General features: G+C 37.9%; 1 protein-coding gene and 1 non-coding gene across 11 annotated transcripts in view; both read left to right on the plus strand.

Annotated features, from left to right (window-relative positions):
* Positions 1–23,718, plus strand: part of CACNA2D1 (calcium voltage-gated channel auxiliary subunit alpha2delta 1) — a 502,406-nt gene that overhangs the window by 386,631 nt on the left and 92,057 nt on the right. The gene's annotated exons all lie outside the window — the stretch shown is intronic.
* LOC123952392 lies at positions 18,684–18,789 on the plus strand. Its single transcript, XR_006820642.1, has one exon. It is a non-coding gene; the product is annotated as a U6 spliceosomal RNA (small nuclear RNA).

Raw genomic sequence — 23,718 nt, forward strand, 5'->3', positions numbered from 1 at the left:
AAACATAGGGGTACATATGTCTTTTTGAATTAGTGCTCTTATATACTTTGGGTAAATTCCTAGTATTGGAATTACTGGATCATGTAGTATTTCTGTTTTTAATTTTTTGAGGAATGTCCATGTTGTTTTCCACAGTGCTTGCACCAATTTACGTTCTTAGCAGTGGCGCATGAAAGTTTCTCCACGTCCTCCCCAACTCTTGATTTTTTTTTTTTTTTTTTTTGTCTTTTTCACATTAGCCACTCTGACAGGTCTAAGGCAATCTCTGATTGTGGTTTTGATATATATTCCCTGATGATGAGTAAAGTTGAGCATCTTTTCATGCTGTTTCATGTGTCTGTTGGCCATCTGTCTGTCTTCTTTGGAAAAATATATTCAGGGCCTCTGCCCATTATTTAATTGGGTTGTTTTTTGTATTTTTGGTGGGGGAGGGTTTTGAGTTACAGGAGTTATATATTTTGGGTATTAACCTCTTACTGGATATGTCATTTGCAGATGTCTTCACCCATTTGGTAGGTTGCTTCTTTTGTTGGGTTTTTGTTTCCTTTGTTCTGCAGAAGCCTTTTATTTTGATGCAGTCCCAATAGTTGATTGTCTTAGGAGCTATATCTAGAAAAATGTTGCTATGGCCTATGTCAGAGAAGCGACTGCCTGGTTTCAGATCTCACAGTTAGGTCTTGAACCCATTTTGAGTTTATTTGCATATGGTGTGAGAAGATGGTCCAGTTTCATTCTTTTGCATGTGGGTGTCCAGTTTTCCTAACACTGTTTGTTGGAGAGACCATCTTTTCTCCATTGTATAGTCTTACCTCTTTTGTCATTGATTTATTTCTGGAGTCTATTCTGTTCCATTGATCCATGTGTCTGTTTTCCATTGATCTATGTGTCTGTACCATACTGTTCTGATTACTTTGTAGTATATCTTGAAATATAGGATTGTGGTATCTCCAGATTCATTCTTCTTTCTCAAGATTGCTTTCGCTTTTCAGGGTCTTTTGTGATTCCATATAAATCTTAGTGTTATTTTTTCCATCTTTGTGGAAAATGCCACTGGTAATATGTATCCTAATAATATATTAATAATTATAATAATGTATTATGTTTTCAAAGTATTGTTAATATAAGAACTGATATGTCAGTGTGCTTTTTAAAAAATCTTACTTCCAAAGAACCATAGTAGACCTTCCTACTCATAGGTAAAGAAGGTCGAACTCTAAAGCAAATAAAACAGGACTAAATGAATGTTAACACATCTCATAGAATTTAAGCAAGATATTTCATGACCATTTATTGGTATATAATTCACATTTGAAGTGGTTATATTCACAGAGATGAAAATGAGCAATTTGTGGTGAGGTCATTTTGTATTTAAACATAAAAGAAGAATTTGTGTTTGAAACCTCTTGGGAGGATGAAGTTAAAGCAACTTCCTTCATTGGAAGGGCACCCCTAGGAAGAAAGTAGTCAAGAGAATCAAGGATCATCTCTCTCTTAGTCTGAACTCCAGGTAACTGGATGTATGATGTTTACGAAAAGGAAGGGGTTTTATAACTAAAATGCTTTTAGCAGGATGTCAGTGGCTGAGGGTGGCTATAGAACCCAGGTTCAATGAGGCAAGACTTTGTAAAAATGTTCCATAGGTGATGCATGCAAGGAAGTCTGCAAACCTCCTTTGGAGACTTCTTCTCTTCTGGGCCACATGTGTGTCTCCATCAAAGTGAGGCACAACCTGGTCTTTTAGTTTCCTAAGGCTGCCGTAACAGAATGAGACGGATTGGGTAGCTCAAACTATAGAAAGGTATTTTTTCGTGGTTCTGTAGGCTGGAACTCCAAGGTCAAGGTGCTGGCAGGGTCATTTTCTCCTGCTGCCTCCTTCCTAGGCTGGCAGATGGCTGCCTGTTGTTATGTCTTTAGATGGTGATCTGTCGTGTATACCCCTGGTGTCTATTCTTCTTATATGGACACCAGTCCTAGTAGATGATGTCCTTATCCTAATAGCCTAATTGTAACCTAACCACCTCTTCGAAGAGCTTACCCTTGAATACTGTTACATTCTGAGGCACTAGGGGTTCGGACTTCAACATATGAATTTGAAGGGATGCGATTCAGCCCATAACCTCTGGGGACCCACTGTTATTGTCCAGATCTTGCTCTGCTTTACCCGAACCTTCACAATCCTTTAGCTTGACTGTATCCTTGTTATTATTTTGTAAAACTGGATACTGCCTAAGATCTGATTCGTCCCATTCTTATTTTATACTCTGCTCTCTACGTTTGCTCAGCACCTAACAAAATGTGAACAGGTAAAATAATCTGTCAAATGATCAGAAAGCTAGTTATTTAGTTTCACTTGTACATAAACATATCATTTATCACAAAACATAACAAAAGAGAAAGTTGTAAAAACATTAAATTCGATATGGATTTGGCCTAATAAAATTTATATAAAACCAACAGATATTAAAGAGGGTTATTGTCTTAAACTGGCTTCTGCCTAATTCTCACTCATGGATTCAAAGTCTGGTAGTTGATTTGGGACATGATTCCAGGAAACACTACTGGTTAAAGGAATGTGGAATTGAGTCAAGAGGAAGAAGGAGATAACCGATTAAAGGATCTCAACTTCATTTAAAGGAACTTTATCCTGCTAAAGAATCCCAGAAGCTGTTTAGAATATGAACTTCAAAGTTATTCTGCCGAAATCCCTAAAGATCTGGGGTTTTATGTACCAGCCTTCCCCATATGTGGGCAGAATAGATTTTGGCCATAAGAGGGGAAACTAAGACCAAAAGTTGTAGGTAATGGTAGTGAGAAACCTCACCATGCCCTCTTTATCCAGTCACTGATCCTTTAAGACCGGTGACTGCTCACAATTAAAACAACAAACAAACCAAAAAGCCCAGCTGAGAATACATCATGAAGGAGGATTGCTAGCATTAGAACAAAGGTCCATAATTTATACTTATCCTTTTTCTTCTCTCATACACTCTCTAATTTCCCTGCACTTTAACTCTCTGTCAGCAGCTTGATTAGTGAGATGGCCTGAACTTGAAGCCTAGAGGCCTAGAAATGCGTAGTTTCTGTGTGTGCATTTCACAGTGGCTCCTGAAATTGTCCGGTCTTCACCGAGCATGGAAGGTCTTGAATGAGTTCTCTGAGTTTCATGCTTGGTTCTGCTTTCCCCACATTATGTAGCAACAGCCTTCATGACGACGATCTCCTTGTCAGCTGAAGTTCTGCCGGAATTTTTTTTTTTTTTTTTTTGCATTTAGTTTTACTGGCTTGAGATAGTAGGTATAGATTTAGGTTAAGTGAAATTCTCTACTATGACCCTGATAGGAGCACCACCTCAGCTTTATACCCCCACATGGAAAGTAGAACATTTGTGGTCAGTAGAGCCTAAAGTTGCAGAGACAGGGTGGGCAGATTTCCCAAGTAGCTTACTCTCTGTGGTGGCGAGAGACGCTGCTCCCATATCCATCCCTTAGTTCCCACACTCATGCATTCTGCATTTTTGGGGCAGAGCCAGTATGGGTAGGGGCAACCTGATTTGTAGCATTTGCTAATTTTCATAATAGAAATACTCCCACCACGGCTGATTTCAAGCTACCTATTATGTGAGGTCAGCCGGCTTTAATGATTCCTGAAAAATACACTTTTTAAATTAAATTAATTTTTTTTAAATGAGCAGATACAAGCTGGTGCCAGCATATCAATGAACATAGCACCGTAGTCAAGAGTACATTTTATATCTTGAAGGACTACATTTCAACTCAAAGATTGTCATCCCCAAGCTAGAGCCTTCATTGTGTATTTAAGAGACTGCCCTGGTGTTCTATCACATGGGCAGCTCCTAAGTAGGTTAGTAAATGGTGGCCCCAATGGATCCCGTGTTCATGTGCCCATTGTTGGACCTCGTTTCCCAGAAAAGAGGTTCTTGGTTATGCAGCTGATGCACAACCCCACGGAGATATCCCATGATGCTGCGTCAGGTAGTATGTGTACCTGGAAGAGGCACCGTGAACAAGAAAGGAACTCATAAGTGGAATGTTTGTCAGTGACAAGAAACAATGTATCCCACCCCCTCTAGAGGTATGAAATTGATGATTATCTAATTGACATGAAGTTGTCGGTTGTCTTTTTGAAAGGGTACAGTATTGAAGAATAAGCATTGGACAATTGGTTGGTCATTCACCAGCGCCTGTAGCTATATTACACTAGGTGAGAAACAGCCCATGCTTTTAGGCCCATGTATAACATTCTCTCTGTCTGTTTTTCTCTCTGTGTGTGTCTGTTTCTGTCTCCCCGCTCCCTGCTCCCATCCCCACTACCCTGCTACAGCATTTATGGGCTCATTTTGCAAGCACTACATTTGCCACACAAAAAGGCCGGATGGCCTCCAGTAGACAATTCATCTACCCAATTGTTCAGTACTTCGCGATGAATGCTCTTTAGTGGTTGTTGATGTGAAACAGAGCAATCTGCACTTTCCTTGCCTGCTCTGTAGGGACATCCTCATGCTGCTTCTCCAGGATACTTTGTTTGGGGAAGGTCTTCCAGTCTGGCTCCACCAGGGCATTGGCCACCCATTCAAGCCATTTGCCACATTGTAGGAGTCTGTGTGTTCTCTTCTCTCAAGCTGCTTACTCCTCCATACCACATTGCTGACTGGGTGTATGTTGCCTCATAACCCCTCAGCCTTCCCTGCATATCCTCCTAGGACCTTCTGGTTCCTACTACACAGATCTTGCATCTCTTTTGTTGAATAGTCTCTCTCTCTCTCTCTCTCTCTTGTTTTTGTTTTCCTGGAGCAGAGACTTCTTTGCCAGATGGGACGTTTTGAGACCTTACCTTTTTGTTGCTTAAAGCCATGAGGAAAAATGAGATCAGATCTTCAGGAGAACACCTGTCATCTTTTATGGTGTTTAGGAGTAGAGAAACTACTATCTTCTAGGTGGAAGTGGTTACTTCTGCCTATCCAGAGGGTAGAGGAATCTGGAAGTTCATGGTTCTCGGCTGCACTCACCTGGATATTCTACACTTAGCGTCCCGTGATTTGCTTAGCATTGCTCCGACTGTAACATAGAAGCCTGACAAGGCTCCAGATGCAGCGTCCTTTTTAAGGGTGTGACTCTGAAAAGCACATACTGTGCCTGTTTCTGGCACACGTTGACTTCACAACAGGAGATGGGAATCTCTTCATTGTTTGCCCTAGAAGTCTTCTGCAGTTTACCCTCTGCCTTCAGTTGATAGTTGACTGACTTGATGTTATCATTTTCTTCGGTGAATATAAGAACAACCCACCAACTCCAAGCCTTTATGATTAATATTGCAACTTTATTTCTGAAATGGTAGGTGCCTCCCCTTCAGTCTATATCATGTTCCAATCACTGGAGGTGAAACGCTTAGAATTTGTGATGCTGCAGCCTCTGAGGGGTTTTCTTGACTCTAGTTATGACGGGTATACAGTCAGTTCCCATCTTTGTTGTCACATGGCTGGTGAGTGATGATTTAATTCTACAATCCCATCCTGAAGATCTGCTTCCAAAAACCACTGCCAACTTAGTCTAAGTCAACTTAGACTGGGTTTCCCCAGAAACAGTCTCTGAGACAAAGATTTAAGTACAAATCATCTATTGAGAAAGTAACTCTAGGAAATAATTAGAGAAGTGTGAGAAGTTTAAAAGAGAGAGAGAGAAAATAAATAATAATAATAAATAATAATAAATCATAAATTTATTTCATAAATCATAAATTATCATTTATTTGATGGTATATCAAATAAATTACCACTCTGCATGAGTTCAGCTTAATGCTCTGGGTAGTTCTAAGAATCCGTACATTACATGAGTCATTCCTTCCAAGAGGAAAATGGGCTGGAGTATTTAAAGTTAATAGTTGCTCCCAGGAGACATCAACTCTCTGGGGTTCCCAGGCCAACATGTACACAGGCAGAGGGCTTGCAGAAATCTTAGGCAGTTAAATTTAGGCTGGCGTGCATGGAAATATGGATGGGACATCATATTTTTTGGCAGTAGCATATTAAGGCAGTAGCATCTGCCTTAGCTAGAAACTAAACAATGCTATTAATAAATATGCTTTAAAAATAATTTTTTTAAAAAAAAGCAGAAATGGATTTGAATGAATTTTACGGTTTCCACATTTAACCAGCAATTAATGGATCTTTCTTAATTAAATCACTTAGATGGGATTGACATTGGGATTGTTAATTGCCTGACAAGTCTTAAAGACCATTACTTTTCTTAAAAATATTAAGGCTTTTAAATATGTATTGTTTTAAAGAAAATTGTTAACTGACTTCTTAAGAAACATAATTGCAAGATACTTCCTTGTGCTTTCTATGAGCCAGTAGACCTTGTTGGTTTATTGACAGCTCTTCTCAAATCCATACTTGTGCGTCCTTACTTGATGCAGCTTGACTGTGTAAGCTACAGGTGTGTTGGCAAATGGAATATGTTGATTGTAGAAAGAACTGGAAATAATGTATCTCAGTATCTCAAGTTAAATATGAAAATACCCAGTTATGTGTTCAGAAATCAGGAAGAAGGATGATACTGGAAAATGTACCACCCAAGGAGATTGTAAGGCAAATAATTCAGGAAGCTATTTGAAAGATGAAGCCATCGTGATTTCCCAGTCTCCTCCCAGAGAAATTTATTGCTGGTCTCAGCTCCTGTGTATTGTCTTGTTTAGTTTCAATTAGTTCCTTTAATTTACTTTCATCGTTTATGATCCTCATTTACCATAAAAAGACATTTCTGCCAACTATACTCTGAATTTTTTATTAACAGTTTACTGTTGTTTAATTTATTTCAGAAAAATCATTAGTGCATTTTCATGATTGAAAAGTCACTGATTGATTTTAAGTGAGCTGATTATTCCAGGCATAGATTTGCCCTTCACTAATCAGTATGAACAAGATCTCAGGTAGTTATGTGTTCATTTTTTATCTTATTTATTAACCTTCATTTAATTACAAGTCATAAGGACTTTTTAGTGTGATATATATATATATTTTTTAACACTGCTTTTGTGGCAGGAACTACTCTCTGTGTTTTCCATGGTAACTCATTTAGTCTTTACAGCTGCATTGTGAGGTAGATACTATTATTGTTCTTAGAAGACAGAGTTGGAGCACAGCCATCTTTGTGTATGAGTCTAGATATAACCACAAAGTTATGTGGCTGAATGCTGAGGAAAATATAAAACGTATTTACTGATTTTATTATGAAATATGATATATTCCAAAATATTGGAATTGCTAGAACTTCTAAGATAGAATGATTATGTTATAAAAGCAAAATGAAATTACTTTTAAACCTAAATTTATTCGTTTTTAAAAAAGAATTATTTTTTGTTTTATTGGAGGAATTCTTTCAGTAAATGTTTCCATATTTTGGCTTGAAAAATCACATATGAATTGGATTGTTCTTAAAATTGCATCTGAACACTTAGCCATTATATTGGATTATACATCCTGCCTAGGTAATATATTTTCTTTTAATATATTTATTTACTTGCTTTATCGTGCATCTTTTGCTCCTATCAACTTCATATGCTCTCAATTGCATTTATCTAATATTTAATATCAACCAAATAAACTTAGTAGTTTAAAAGAAACTCTTCAGCTTTATTATCATGCTATATTTGGAGCTATAAAATGCCTGAAATTGATACATGTAAAGAGAATGAATGATTATTCATCATTTTGGTAAGAGAAAAGCAAAAATATTTTTTTGTCTTCAACAGATAGGTCTTTCTCATTAAATGCAAATTTTACAATTTAATGACATGGAAATTCTAAGGAAAAAAACTCTTCAAAATGTATTTATAATATCCTGGTGTGTGTGTACACACGTGTGCATGTATTTTTTTTTTTCCTCTGAAACTGAAAGTCTAGGAAAGAAATGTTGGAACTTTTAGTTTTTATAACTTCAGGGAGTCATTACATTAAGGCACTCAGGAAACCTGTCGTGATTGTGTAATTAACTTTGACCGTAATTTTTCAACAAAGTAGTCACGCATTTCTCTTCCTCCTCATACCAAAGCTCGTGTGAGTCATCCAAAGAGCTGGGATGCAGTAGATAGGAGCTCTTGCCAAAGTTGCCTAGAACTCCCGGCAGAAATCTCCGCCAGCCTCTCATTTTTAGGTTTACATTTCTAAGTCTCTTAATATTTTGTGAAGAACAGTTAAGTGTTAGGCTTCAATCATGTATAAGAGGTCAGAAGTATGGCCAAGTCACATCCTAGTGCGTTCTGGATTATCTCCAGGGCCTTCTTTGTTGCATAAGGAGAGCCCCTGCTGGGCAGAGCTCACGCACATAATGTAGCCGATTGCGCACTAGCCGGGCTGCGTGCTTGGATGGAAGTGAGTGGTAGATGGTAGCAGCCACAGTGTTCTGACTTACAGGCATAATTTCAGCTGTTGACACAGTGGCTGGAATTTATTTCCTAAAGTGAGGGAGTTTAACCTTTCCAGAGTAAAATACCACAAGCCAGTGGATGAAAAGGAAGTGTGTGCCCATGATGAAGAGTATGTGAAAAGTTAACAACTGAAGAAGACGGGCATGTGCTTCAATAAAATCACAGACCTCATTACTTAAGGATAAGATGCAAATGTCAGGATGACATGAAGGGTTTTTCAGTCCCGTTTTCTACTTGTAAGTTTTTCTAGCCTTTGGTCATTATAAGTATAATCTGTGAACATTCATGAGAAAAAAAAATCGCAATATACTTCCTTATAATATCTTCGCTGTAAGTTGTAGGCGAGAATTTTTGTAAAGTTAGTTCTACTCTTTGCCCAGATTATAGTCACCAAACAGCCGTTCTGGAAGTGATAGTTTCTAAATGCACGTGCAGGTTGAGGAGTGCGGAGCCCCAGCCATCACTGCGGGAAGCCGGACAGGGCGGATCACAATGTCCTGCTGGTGGCGCTAGTGAGGCTCACCTCTGCTTGGGTGACCTTCCCACTCAGCACAGACAAACTGCCTCTCAGATGCGCGGGTGGAATTGCAGAGTTGACGCACAGCCTTAGGCTCACTGATCAGCTTGCCGTTAGGATGAAACCTCGGTACTCCCCGTTTTTGACTTGACAGTTTTACACTGACTTACCGCAGAGTGGAGGGAGGTTCATTTAAGTACGAAATTACACTGCATCTGCACGAAAGACGTGATTTGGATTGTGCCTTTTCTCACGTGCTTTAAATTCTAGTTTTCCTTCCAAAATAGGTCTCTTGCGTTCCTAGACAAGGGAATGGTTTGGTTAGCTTAGAACTTTTTTTACTTGGCATATGACAGTGAGCATATATGTATGTTGTTGCATGATTTATATTTAAAAGCGTTTTGTTTTGTTTTTTTTCACCTTAGAAAACAGATGCAGGTCACAAATAAAGTAATAGGTACCTGGCATGCCAGTGCACGTTTGTGACAAGTGAGTTCTAGGAGAGTAATTTCATGTCTTATAAAATCATCATTATCTAGATTTCAAGAAATTTTTATGTGGATTCATATCTCTTTTATGTTGAACAAGAATATGGTACTTAATACCCTTGCAACTTAGAGTGGGGCCTGTGGGCCAGTAGCACCCGACAGCTGGTTAGGAATGCAGACTCCTGACCCCACACCAGACGACACAGAATCTTCACTTAGCATCTCTCTCTCAAGCGAGTCCTCAGCAGTGAGGCAATTGGGAAGTCCTACTCGGGAGGTACATTTAGGAAAGCCCGGCAAGGCATGTGTCTGGAACTTGTAACTTACAGTGCTTATTATTGATGTAGATTTTAAGATCTTGATATTTCATAACATTACTAGTACTACAGATGTTTATGAATATTTTTATAGTGTAGCCATTTGCTTTTTGGAGGGACATACTAAAAGGAAGGAAGGAGTAGAGTTAGCTTTCTTAAAGGAACCAAAGATCTCTCTTTCATATATACTTAACGTTTTTTAAAAGGTTAAGATGGATGCTTTTTAAAATTACCTTCATTCAAAAGACACATAAAGAAATTATGGGCTATGAAGAAAAGACTGTCAAAGGAAAAATTTAGAGATATAATAACAGGGTACGTAATCAAGGTTATTTCGTTTTAAAGAAAGAGATTGCCAGAGGATAACTTAATTGCTTTGCAAGTAGAAGGAAAGTTTATAAGAAGGTGTTGACAAGCATGATAACTATTTTTTCCATTAATTAGGTAGTATACTAAAAATTTGGTACTTAGAAATTTTTAGTACTTAGAAAGTTTTTGGTACTTAGAAATTACATTTTCAGTTTAAAAAAATTTTTTTTGTTATGTTAGTCACCATATAATACATCATTAGTTTTTGATGTAGTGTTCCGTGATTCATTGTTTGTGTGGAACACCCAGTGCTCCATGCAATCTGTGCCCTCCTTAATACCCATCACCAGGCTCACCCATCCCTCCACCCCGCTCCCTTCTGAAACCCTCATTTTATTTCTCAGAGTCCATAGCCTCTCATGGTTTGTCTCCCCCTTCTATTCCCCCCCTTCATTTTTTCCTTCCTTCTCCTAATGTCCTCCATGCTATTCCTTATGCTCCACAAATAAGTGAAACCATATGACAGTTGACTCTCTCTGCTTGACTTATTTCATTTAGCATGATCTCCTCCAGTCCCATCCGTGTTGATGCAAAAGTTGAGTGTATTCACCCTTTCCGATGGCTGAGTAATATTCCATTGTATATATGGACACATCTTCTTTATCCATTCTTCTGTTGAAGGGCATCTTGGCTCTTTCCACAGTTTGGCTATTGTGCACATTGCTGCTATGAACATTGGGGTGCATATGGCCCTTCTTTTCACTTCATCTCTATCTTTGGGGTAAATGCCAAGTAGTGCAATTGCTGGGTGATAGGGTAGATCTAATTTTAAATTTTTGAGGAGCTGCCACTTGTTTTCCAAAGTGGTTGTACCACTTGCATTCCCATCGACATTGTAAGAGGGTTCCTCATTCTCTGCAACCTCTCCAACATTTGTTGTTTCTTGCCTTGTCCATTTTTGCCATTCTAACTGGTGTAAGGTGGCGTCTCAATGTGGTTTTGATTTGAATTTCCTTGATGTCTAATGATGAACATTTTTTCATGTGTCTGTTAGCCATTTATATGTCTTCTTTGGAGACATACCTGTTCATGTCTTCTGCCCATTTTTTGACTTTGGTTGTTTTTTTTTGTTTGTTTGTTTGTTTGTTTCTTTTTGGATGTTGAGTTTGGAGAAGTTCTTTATAGATCTTGGATATCAGCCCTTTATCTGTAGTGTCATTTGTAAATATCTTCTCCATTCTCTGGGTTTCCTTTTTGTTTTGTTAACTGTTTCCTTTGCCCTGCAGAAGCTTTTTATTTTGTTGAAGCCCCAGAAGTTCATTTTCACTTTTGTTTCCCTTGCCTTTGGAAACGTTGTCTTGAAAGAAATTGCTGTGGTCGATGGAGAAGAAGTTACTGCCTATGTTCTCTTCTAAGATTTTGGTGGATTCCTGTTTCACACTGAGGTCTTTCATCCATTTAGAGTTTATCTTTGTTTATGGTATAAGAGAATGGTTGAGTTTCATTCTTCTATACATAGCTGACCTTTTTCCCCAGCACCGTTTATTGAAGAGAATGTCTTTTTTCCACTGAATATTTTTTCCTGGCTTTTTAAAGATGAGTTGACCATGGGGTTGAGGGTCCATACCTCTGCTCTCTATTCTTTTCCATTGATCTGTGTGGGGTTTTTTTGTGCCGGTACCATGCTGTCTTGGTGATGACAGCTTTGTAATACAGCTTGAAAATTAGGCAACATGATGCCCACAGCATTGTTTCTCTTCAACATTTCCTTGGTGATTCGGGATCTTTTCTGTTTCCATACAAATTTTAGGATTGTTTGTTCCAGCTCTTTGAAAAATGCCAATGGTAATTTGAGCAGGATGACATTGGAAGTATATATTGTGCTGGGCAACATAGACATTTTAACGATGTTTATTCTTCCAATCCATAAGCATGGAATGTTTTTCCATATTTTTGTGTCTGCTTCAATTTCATTGATAAGTGTTCTGTAGTTTCTGGAGTATAGAGCATTCACTTCTTTGGTTAGGTTTATTCCAAGGTATCTTATGGTTTTTGGTACTATTGTAAATGGAATCGATTTCCTAATTTCTCTTTCTACAGTTACATTGTTAGTGTATAGGAAAGCAAGTGATTTCTGTGCATTGATTTTGTGTCCTGCCACATTACTGAGTTATATGAGTTCTAGTAATTTGAGGGTTGGAGTCTTTTGGGTTTTCCACATAAAGTATCATGTCATCTGCAAAGAGAGAGAGTTTGACTTCTTTGCCAATTTGAATACCTTTTATTTCTTTTTGCTGTCTGATTGCTGTTGCTGGGACTTCTAGTTCTATGTTGAACAATGGTAATGAGAGTGGGCATCCTTTTCATGTTCCTGATCTTACGGGAAAGGCTCTCATCTTTTCTGCATTGAGAATAATATTCACTGTGGGCTTTTCATAGATGGTTTTTATGATATTGAGGAATGTTCCCTCTATCCCTATGCTCTGAAGAGTTTTAATCAGGATAGGATAGTGTATTTTGTCCAATGCTTTTCTACATCAATTGAAAGGACCATAGGGCTCTTCTCTCTCCTCTTATTAATGTGTTCTATCACATTGATTGGTTTGTGAATGTTGAACCACCCTCGCATCTCAGGGATGTGTGGTCGACCTGGTCGTGATGGATAATCCTTTTAATGTACTTTTGGGTCCTATTTGCCAGGATCTTGTTGAGAATTTGGGGATCCGTAATCGTCAGGGATATTGGTCTGAAGTTCTCCTTTTTGATGGGGTTCTCTTACTCAAGGTAATAGTAGTCTCATAGGATGAGTCTGGAAGGTTTCCTTCTATTTTTATTTTTTGAAACAGCTTCAGGAGAGTAGGTAATATTTCTTCTTTGAATGTTAGGTAGACTTCCCCCAGAGAACCCATCAGGCCCTGGAGTCTTGTTTTTTGGGAGGTTTTTGATCACTACTTCAATCTCATTACTGGTTATTGGTCAGTTCACGTTGTCAGTTTCTTCCTGTTTCAGTCTTGGTAGTTAATAGATTTCCAGGAGGGCATCCATTTCCTCTATGTTGCTTAATTTGTTGGCATATAGTTGTTTTTAGTAGTTTCTGATAATTGTTTCTATTTTCTTGGTGTTAGTCATGATCTCTACCCTTTCTTTCATAATTTTATTAATTTGGGTCCTTTCTTTTTTCTTTTGGATAAGTCTGGCCAGTGGTTTATTGATCTTATTAATTCTTTCAAAGAACCAGCTTCTAGTTTTGTTGATCTGTTCTACTGTATTTCTGGTTTTTAATTCATTGATCTCTGCTCTTAATTATTTCTATTCTCATGCATGGCTTAGGCCTCATTTGTTATTTTTTCTCTAGTTCTTTAAGATGTAAAGTTAGTTGGTGAATTTGGGCTTTTTCGATTTTTTTGAGTGAGGCTTGGATCAAAATGAATCTCTTGTAGACAGCATATGGATGGGTCCTGTCTTTTTATCCAATCTGCAACCCTGGGCCTTTTCATGGGAGCATTTAAGCCGTTTGTGTTGAGAGTGATTATTGAAAGACATGTTTTTATTGTCATCATGTTGCCTGTGAAGTCTTTCTTTCTATAGATTGTCGCTGTAAATTTCTGTTCTCTGTCACTCTAGGGGTCTTCTTTTATAGAATCCCCCTTAATATTTCTTGCAGATCTGGCTTAGTGGTCACATATTCTTTGAATTTCTGCCAGTCTTGGAAGCTCCTTATCTCTCCATCCATTCTGAATGACAGCCTTACCGGATAAAGTATCCTTGGCTGCATGTTCTTTTCATTTAGTACCCTGAATATGTCTTGCCAGCCCTTTCTGGCTTGCCAGGTCTCTGTGGACAGGTCTGACATTATGCTGGTGTTCCTCCCTCTGTATGTAAGGAATCTCTTCCCCCTAACTGCCCTTAAGATGGTTTCCTTGGTTTTGAGATTTGCAGGTTTTGCTATTACATCCTGTGACATTGGTCTCTTCTTCTTGATCTTGGGAAGGGTCCTGTCTGCCTTTAAGACACAAATGCTTATTTCATTCCCCAGATTGGGGAAGTTCTCAGCTAGGATTTGCTCAAATGTATCCTCTAGTCCTCTCTCCACCCCCTCAAGGATCCCAATAATTCTGACATTGGAATATTTCATGGCATCATTTAGTTCTCTAATTCTGTTTTCATGGATTTTAAGGGGTTTGCTCCAGGCCTCTTCCTGTTCCTTTCTATCAGTGTGTCTTCTAGATCACTAATTCGTTGTTCTACCTCGTTTACTCTAGCTGTTAGAGAAGCTAGGGTATGCTGCATCTCAATTATGGAATTTTTAAGTTAAGCTTGATTGGCTCTCATTTGTGCTCTTAGGGAATCTATGTTGCCATTAATGGTTTTCTGCAGCCTAGCTATTGTCTCCATAACTGTTACCCTGAAGTCTGTTTCTGACATCTTGCTTATATGCATATCCATTAGGTCTGCAGGGGAGGCCATTGTCTCTGGGTCTTTTCTTTGTTGGGAGTTCCTCCTTCTAGATACTCTGTTGAGTTGTGGTTGAGAGGATGTTCAGCCAACATCAACCAAAATCCTGGCAAGGTGCATCCTCTCGACTGATGATCCTCTGCCCCCGTAGTGATCCAGATGTATAATCTTACATCTCAGGCTGATTTCATGGGTGCTCAGAGTGGCTTGGTAGATATCTAGGTAAATTCAGGGGACCAGCTGAAGCAGAGTCCCCCATTCCTCCACCACCTTACCTCTGCCCCTACATTTTCAGTTTTAGGAATGGCAAAGTAATAAATACTTATGGTGAGGCAGAAGGAATACTTCTCTTTTGAACTGACCTGTTGTTTTTAAAAATATAAAAGTTAGCACTTACTTGGTGGGACTTGAAGAACTGGGAAAAGAGGCCATGCCCAAGAAACAGAGTTGTGTGTCACTATTTACTGGATCAAATTATTCAGGGTCTGTGTATTCATTTAATTATGACAAGAGGTAAAGAGAGTGACTTGGGCTGACGTGAGCTGTAGGTTTAGCCGACTTGAACTTGATTTCAACTATCATATTTGCTCCTAATTAGTCAGTTTCAAATCAGCAGAAACTGAAACATAAATTGCTACTACACTAAGGTACTTACTTGCAGAATGCATAAACTTTAACCCTAATTTGCGAATAGCAGAGTCTCATTTCAACACATTCCTGTGGTTCTAAAGCATTTTGAGAATTTGGATGTCTATGCTAGAGTTTGAGAACATGGGCTAAGACCTGAAAATATTTTTTTGTTACATGTTTCGTTGTAGGGGATTTTGTCATAAAGTGACTATTTACATATTAAAATCTGTTATAAATTCCAAATATGGCTTTTGCTTTTTCCCATAATTTATCTTTTTAATGTTTCATCCAATGTCTGCACCCTAAATATATTGCCGAAAATTTTTGGCACTCCTTGTGATCTCTCTCCTGCTTAACCCTATGTTTTATCGATGGGTATCTTCTGCATACAATTTTGTCTTTAGTTTCTACCATAGTCAAACTCTAAATTTTTAAAATATTTATGTAACTGAAATATTTATGTATATTTATATATTTGATTTTAGTGGAACTGAGTTACTTTGAGTATCATGTCTTCAGCTGGTGTTGGTAGTCCTTTTGTTGATCCTAAATGCTGTTTTATACTGAAGAGAATTCACTGGTGATGTTACTAACCATCCTTAAAAAAATATATTTGGTCTGTTAGGTGTGTGTCTTACACACATGCACAGATTAGAAATCAATTCTGTTTACCCCGAGTCTTGATATTTCCTGAGTCTAGATAGATGCATGCTGATTCCCCCACTTTGCTCAGATCTTTGCTCAAATGTTTCCTTATTAGAGAGGACCCCCTTGACTACCTCATCTCCAGTATCTTTCCAGTTTTAATTATACAATCACTGTAACTGTGTTGATCAGTTTACCTCATTTCCTTTCTCATAACATTTGTCTCCACCTGATACTTTATATACATGTTCATTGTTTATGTTCTGTATCCTTGTACTCCCACCTCCGCACCAGTGGATGGTTTTATTTTCCTTGTTTTGGGTATAGACACACCGTCTATACTGTTTAGCCGAAATGTTAATGTATATAGAAAACTCTAAGGCACATAGCAGGGCTTCTTCAATTGAGTATTTCTTTGTTTTAATAGTGCAGGGAGAGGGAAGTCCTACATAGTTGTCAGAATTTTATAAAAATTTCAACCAGTGATCAGATCTTTTTGTGTTCTTACATGACAAGAGTCTTGCTCACTATATCTGTATTGTGTCATCTCTTCTCAGCAAAGCAATTATTTTTGTATAATATCATTCTCTCTGAGATCTTTGGGCAAATCCACCAGGGAAGTTCTTCAGTAAATCAGCTAGGGAAGACATTCCAGGCAATCATCTTCAGGTACCATAAAAACATTGAGCGTGTTGGCCAGCATTGCCTCACAATGTCGGTAAAGAGGAAAAGATCGGAGTATACGATCAGTTCATCATTTCATTAAAGTTGCATCCTTGGGAACTGGTATTCAAATGTCCACAGGGATATGAAAAACAAAACAAAACAAAACAAACCTATGATAAAAATCGTACTGATATGTGTATTATATCTTAAGAATCATGTAGGAGTGCCTGAGTGGCTCAGTTGGTTAAGTGTTCAATTCTTGATTTTGGCTCAGGTCATGATCTCAGGGTCATGAAATGGAGCCTGCCCAGGGGTATCTGTCTGCATCCCCTACCCCCAAATAAATTTAAAAAATTTAAGAATCTTCTTTTTAAAAAAAAAAAGAATAATGGAGAAAACCTGCCCATGTTTCTAGTTGGGCACATGCTGTGGAATCGGGATTACACAGTGGCTGACAAAGCGATGGTTGAGAAAGAAAACATAAATATCAAGTAGAGATGAGCGAGGAAGCTTAGTACAAATTACTTCGGAAGCAAAAAAAATAGTATGCCCTCAATTGTTTAAAACTCTAAGTTCATGTAATTAGAGAGGTTTAGAAGTATTCTGTATCAAAATATAAACAGAATGTATTAAAATGATAGTTGGGCTAATTCAGAAACCTACTCAACATTTCAGCAAAAGTCAACAGACTGAATTTTGGGCATGTCATGATTCAAGTTAATTAAAATATTTGTTTAGGGGCATCTGGGTGGCTCAGTTGGTTAAGTATCTGACACCTGGTTTTAGCTCAGGTCATGATCTTGGGGTTGAGAGATCGAGCCCTGCTTCAGGCTCTGTACTGGGCATGGAGTCAGCTTAAGTTTCTCTCCCTCTCCCTTACCCCCCCCACCCCCCATGCAAGTGCTCTGTTTCTCTCAAAAAAGAAAGGAAGGAAGGAAGGAAGAAAGAAAAAACTGCTTGAAGTATTTGTTTAAAAGTAAAAACAGGGCGCCTGGGTGGCTCAGTGGTTTAAGCCGCTGCCTTCGGCTCAGGTCATGATCTCAGGGTCCTGGGATCGAGTCCCGCATCGGGCTCTCTGCTCGGCAGGGAGCCTGCTTCCCTCTCACTCTCTCTGCCTGCCTCTCTGCCTACTTATATCTCTCTCTGTCAAATAAATAAATAAAATCTTTAAAAAAAAAAAAAAGTAAAAACACCAGAAGTTTTGGTGGGCAATGATTTATAATTACAGGCAAACAAGTTTTGTTTTAATAATGTCATTACCTTCCCTTTCTTTGATGTGGCTTTCTTTTGACATTTACAGAATTCATTATTCCTTTTTTTAATGTAATTCCTTTGATATTTAAAACTATCAGATTTAAATGTTAAGATTTTAGAATTTGAGGACCTTTCTAGTTGTTCTAGTAATGCACCCCTTTTCTTTTCTTCCAGAAAGAAGGAAACTGAAGCTCAGAGGACACAATTGAATCAGTTGTGGCCATTGATGCTTATTAGAGGCAGGGCTTGGGCTAGACAGGACTTTCCTAAATGGGATTAAAAGGTGGAAAATTCTTTATCAATTTTCTCATACAATAGGCCACAGAAAACAAACCAGCAGCCAGTGTTGGGGTGCAGCAATATCAATTTGCAAACAAGAGTTTTCAAGTCCCAGAGTGCTACTAACAAATTTATGTCATCTCTGACTGTGCCAGGGTGATCACCCCTGCTGGTTTTCCCTGGACAGGGATTCATAATAGAAATTGGAATCCTATTCACTGTATTTGCAAAACATCATGAATTACCCAGCAATACTTTTAATAATATATTTAGAATCTGCATTTGAGAAAAGAGAATATGAGATACATGTACCAGAGCTGGAGTGGAGATGTATTTATATATGTGGAATTAATAACTCTTCTTGAAATGAAAAGGTGACTCATGACGATGTCAATTTGTCCAAAACTTATTGGTAAGTGTTAATTTGAATTAGATAAAAAATAGAGTTCCAAAATTCAACAGAAAGAGAGTGTGGAAGAAGCAGCGTGACAGGGTATGGCAGCTCATACCTTTGGTATAAATTGAAAATGATGAGACACTGGAGATAGGAGTGTGTCAGGCATTTGGGACTGAAGCAGAGCTCCGATTCTTGGTCACTGGGTGACTCTGGGTACTTTGCTTAACACTCTAAGCCTCATTTCCTCAACTGCACCATGGAAACCATTAAAACTAAAACCAGTGCTCACTTCGGCAGCATATATATATTAAAATTGGAACAATACGGAGAAGACTAGCATAGCCCCTATGCGGAAATGACGTGCGAATTTATGAAGTGTTTATTTTTAAATCTTAAAAAAAAAAAAAAAATGAAAACCATAAGCCTGGTGAAGGTTACGTGAATTACCGCATGGTAAGTGCTTAGCCTGGTGTAGTTGTGATTCTCCATATACATTAGCTGATATTTGTGTTATTAATATAAAAGTAAGAAGTTAGTGAAACAGTGGAAATAGTAAAGGACTAACAAAAGTTCCAGAATTGTATCCCAAATCTTAACTCGTTATAAAGAATGGATCACGAAGCAGTAATAATTCAATAAAAGGGAAAATTGCCATCTAGGAAAAAACCACTTAATGTAATTGTCCCCTCATCCTATTAGGGGAAATCAGTTTCACTCTGACTAAATGCTACAGTGTAAAATAAGCAAACAAACCCATCAAATATTAGTAGAGAATATAGATGAAATTTATCTGATTCATGAATAGTTATATAAGCATATTTCAAGAAATCATAAAGAATAGGTTTAAAAGTTATAACTGGAAAGTAGGCAACACACTAGAAAAATAAGACAATTCACAAGATTATATGTAAATTAATATCTGAGAAAGAAGTTTTACATTGCTAGCTATCAAGGAAATTCAAGTAATTAAAAGATTGAAATCATCTTTTTACTTAGAATTTAGGAAATAAAAATGTTAAGTATTCATGAAAGTGGAATGAGATCATTATAAATATAATATAAATATATTTATATAAATATAAATTGGCATGCAATTTCTATAAGGTAAATTGCCAATAATTGCTGAAGGAACCTTAAGGTCATTCTTCCCAGGGAGTATAATGTGTATATGTGTATGGATAAATGATATCACCTGTTTCTCTGAGTTTTAGGATAACCATCTTGTTTCCTTATACTAACCCTGGCTTCCAAATTTCCTATAAAAATAGGAGAATCACAATAAACGATGTATTTTTAATAAGAATGAAACCTAACCAAGAATTTTGAAGATCACACCCTGTGTTCACTTTGCTTTTATTTTCCTGCACTGCCCTCTGGTGTCCAACATGCAGATAGCTCCTGACCAGAATTGTAACCGCCCAAAACACAAAATTGCATTGTAATTTAATTTAGGTAATTCATTTAAATTAATAATTTTGCATAATATAAATTGGTTGCATAAGTTATTGGTTATATTATATAAACAAGTTCAATTGTATTTTGTATTTCAAAAAATAGCCTTGTTTCAAAGCAGGCTAATCTGAATTTGAGGATTTTCTGCTGGTTTTATGTGCAGTTTGAGCCTACCATTTTGCTTTTACATGGAAAAAAGAGAAAACAAATCATTAAGACAAGTTCTGAGGAATAATTTAGATACTGAACAGTTTTTCAGAAACCAAGAAATTATAAATTATGTCGTTTTTTTGCCCATTAAAGAATGTTTTATAATTAAGCAATGTACAAAGTACCCTAAAGCAAGTCTGTCTTTGTAAGAGTTTAGATGACACATGGATTAGGGGAAGGGGTAAAAATGAAAGGCGCGCTGAATGGTCAAAGATTCAGTGGGCTGCTTCTGTTTCTCTGCAGTTCCAAGTGGAATAATAGCACTTTTGGTTTTCTTTTATCTTTAATTCTTAATGTTTCTAGAGGAAAACCACTAACAATTTCACTAACAATTCAAAGGTAGACTCGGTGCCCTGTGGAAATGCCTTATGACATCCCATGAGGGTGCCATTCCTACACAAGCTTGCTTTCGAGGAACTTGAAGATTCTTTGACTTATGACGTGCCAACATTTCGTTTTTATCCAAGGGGCAGCAGAGTTCTCTCTCAGAAACATTTTGTGAGGAGCACCTGAGAACAAAAATCCTGTCTTTATAAAACTAAGAGTTTTAATTACTTCTTTGAGAGATTAACAGTTTATTTTGGCACCGAAAGTATCTTTTAATAGGATGTGTGTACTTGACTATGATATTTAATAGGAAGGTTCTTTGGAAGCATTGACATTTACTGTTCATGGTTATTTCAGAGACTATTTCAAACATTAACTTTGTGTTTGAAAGATACTTGCATTGTCCTGTTAGTGAACTTAAAGGCTTACTAAAGCTGATACCACTTATCAGAATCTTTCTCATTAATCTCGGAATCTGTTGTGATTTAAGCATACTTAAGTTTTTACTAAAATAATTTTTTAAATGCTAGAGTTGGACTTGATTTAACATCTATGTGCCAGACTTTTCAGTAGGTGTTTTACATACATCTTTGTTTGGATATTTTAATAGCATCTGTTTGGACAGAATATTTACATGTATGACTGTATAAGCTTAACATATTGTAAAGCTAAAATATCTCTACAATGTTAAATCTGTAGCTTGATTTTGATCAACATTTCACACTGTCGTCTAATGAAACTCCATATATACACATGCTAAATATTTATGGCGTAGTATTATATACCCAGTACCGAGGTTGCATGGTGGGGTGGCTATTTTCTTTGAGTATGTGGGCTTCGAAGCCAGGGAAGAATTTGTCAAAATAGTCTACAAAGAGGTAGGGAATTTTAATGGAGTTGTGTTCTGTGTAAGATACATGTAGGCCTAGAGGAGCTTATCATGGGGTGGTCTGATCTAGTCAAGAAAGGTCATGAAAGCCTTTGTAAGGAAAGACTGTTGAGGGAAAGAAGTGTTGTAGGCAGAAGAACATGTTATGGGGAAGGAGGAAATGAAAGAATGTTCATTTGCTGGAGTAGGGATACGAAGTTCCACGTGAGTTGTACCCCACATGCTCACCTTAACCCACACATCGTTCTGTGTCAGCATGCTAGCAGAGATTTTTCTCTACGGTTCTTATAAGACACCTACTCGGTTGAATTTTCTGGGATCAGGAAAGGAATCAGTGTGGTATTAGTTTGGATTTCTGACTCTGGGGTTAGTTAAATATACATTTTTAGAAAAAAAGCATTTCCTTAATAGGCGACAAAAGCAGGAGTCCTTAAATCTATTTCCACTCACAATATACTATTTCAAAGCTTTGTAATACTATATTATTAAACTTTTGTCCTAAGGTTTTTAATACAGAAGTGATTTATATATTAAATTTGTGGTTTATAAATTAAAATTTAGGTACATGTTACCAAAGACTGCAGTTTCAGCTTGTGAAAATAAATCTGTTCTTTTTGTCTATTCTAAAAGTAGATGAGTGTGAGATGTCTGTGAAATACACACTTACCTATTTTAGAACTTGTAAAATATCTCTTCGCTTTCCTAGGAGAGTGAGGCTTGCTATGGGGACTTAGACTTTGTAAGCTGTTCCTTCCCCTGCATTATTTATGAGCTTTATTATGAGTTTAATCGTAGTACTTCTGTTATACACCACTGAATTTGTATTTAATGAATTGAATTTACATTAATCAGTTTGTGTTAAAGCGACTTAATGAGATGCTTCATTTTTCTGTGTTAAAAGCAGGTCAGGGCCAACCGAAAGACTCAGAGCAATACATTATTTAGTGCTCATTTTCTGCACAACTTGTAATTTTATCATGATTCACAGTTTAAATCAGCTAATAACATTTTCTGTAACCATTTCGAGTAATTCTCTAAGGCCAGACATTTTACTGTTGATTCATTGGCAAACTTTTTTTTTTTCTTTTAACTTTCTGGCATGGGAATTCTCACCTTCGTTTGTTTTCAGAACAGAATGTGTAGACTAAGATTGTGTCAGATTATCAAAAATGGAATAAAAGAGGCAGTGGAATTTAGAACTGACGATACTGTTTCCAACATTCGAATTTATAGAAAACAGCATGGAAACATATTAGAGCTAGGATATGACTGAAAATAGTGTTCCAAGTAAAAATAAGAAAGAACTCAAATTATGTATCTGTGCAGGATATTTTCCTTCTTGTTTTATCTCCACCCTGTCCAAACCTTCCATCTTCTCCCTTTACCTTGATTGTGGCTTGTGTCCTCAGTGAACAGCAAGGCAGGCAGTAACCGTCACCTTTTCAGCCCCAAATGTATGTAAACACCCAGCAGCGCCTGCACTCAGCTCCCGCGCGTCTTCCTCAGATCAATGAAGTTGATACCCATTCAAGGGTCACTCCCCCAGCCGGCTGTCTGTCCTTCCCTACCTTCACATGAACTATATATTTCACCTCTTTTCTCTTTTCCTGCATCTTTTCCTTCCTTCACTCTTCAATATCAGTACTCTTTTGCTCTAGTGACCTTGCACTTTAAGGCAGCCTTTCCTTGACCCCACGTTCTCCCTCAGAGGTGCCCACCTCTTTTACTTCTTTGTTTCCCAGCCAAGGCACTTCGAGGACGGCACTGGCCACCACTTCCCATGTGCTTCCCGGCATTCCAGTGGGCTCTGCCCCGTCCCCCTCCCCGGACACATGTTTGACTTTGAATTTTGCATCTTTGTATCTGAATAGCACTATCTTTCTCCCTGATACTTTCCTTTTTCTCTCTCTCTCATCATTCCAAACAGCCCAGTCCGATTTCCTCTCTGCCTCCATAGGAACTTACTTCTACTAAGTTTTCTTAGGGACTCCTTGGACTATTTTCCTCTTGTGTGTATAGCTTTACACCATATTTCTATGTTGAAGCCTTCTATTTTTTTTTTTTTAATCTTTAGCCAAGACTTCTTTTGAGGCTCATGCTTTCAAGATTTGACTTATTTATTTGACAGAGAGAGAGAGAGCGTGCTCTAGTGGAGGGCAGGGGGCGACAGGACAGGGAGAGAGAAGCAGACTTCCCACTGAGCAGGGAACCTGACGCAGGCTCTATCCTGGAACCCTGAGATCATGACCTGAGCTGAAGGCAGACCCTTAACCTACCAAGCCACCCCGAGCCTTACACTTTAAATGCTATGATTGCCTGACTTCACCATTTACATGTCTCACCTGTATTGAAAACTCGCCCTCACTTGAACTCTGTGCTTCTCCTGCCTCTTCCTCAAGTACCCCCGAGCCCATCACTGCTCTAGTCCTCTGGCCATC

The sequence above is a fragment of the Meles meles genome, chromosome 10, assembly GCF_922984935.1.
Source record: "Meles meles chromosome 10, mMelMel3.1 paternal haplotype, whole genome shotgun sequence".
In the NCBI taxonomy this organism is placed as follows: Eukaryota; Metazoa; Chordata; class Mammalia; order Carnivora; family Mustelidae; genus Meles; species Meles meles.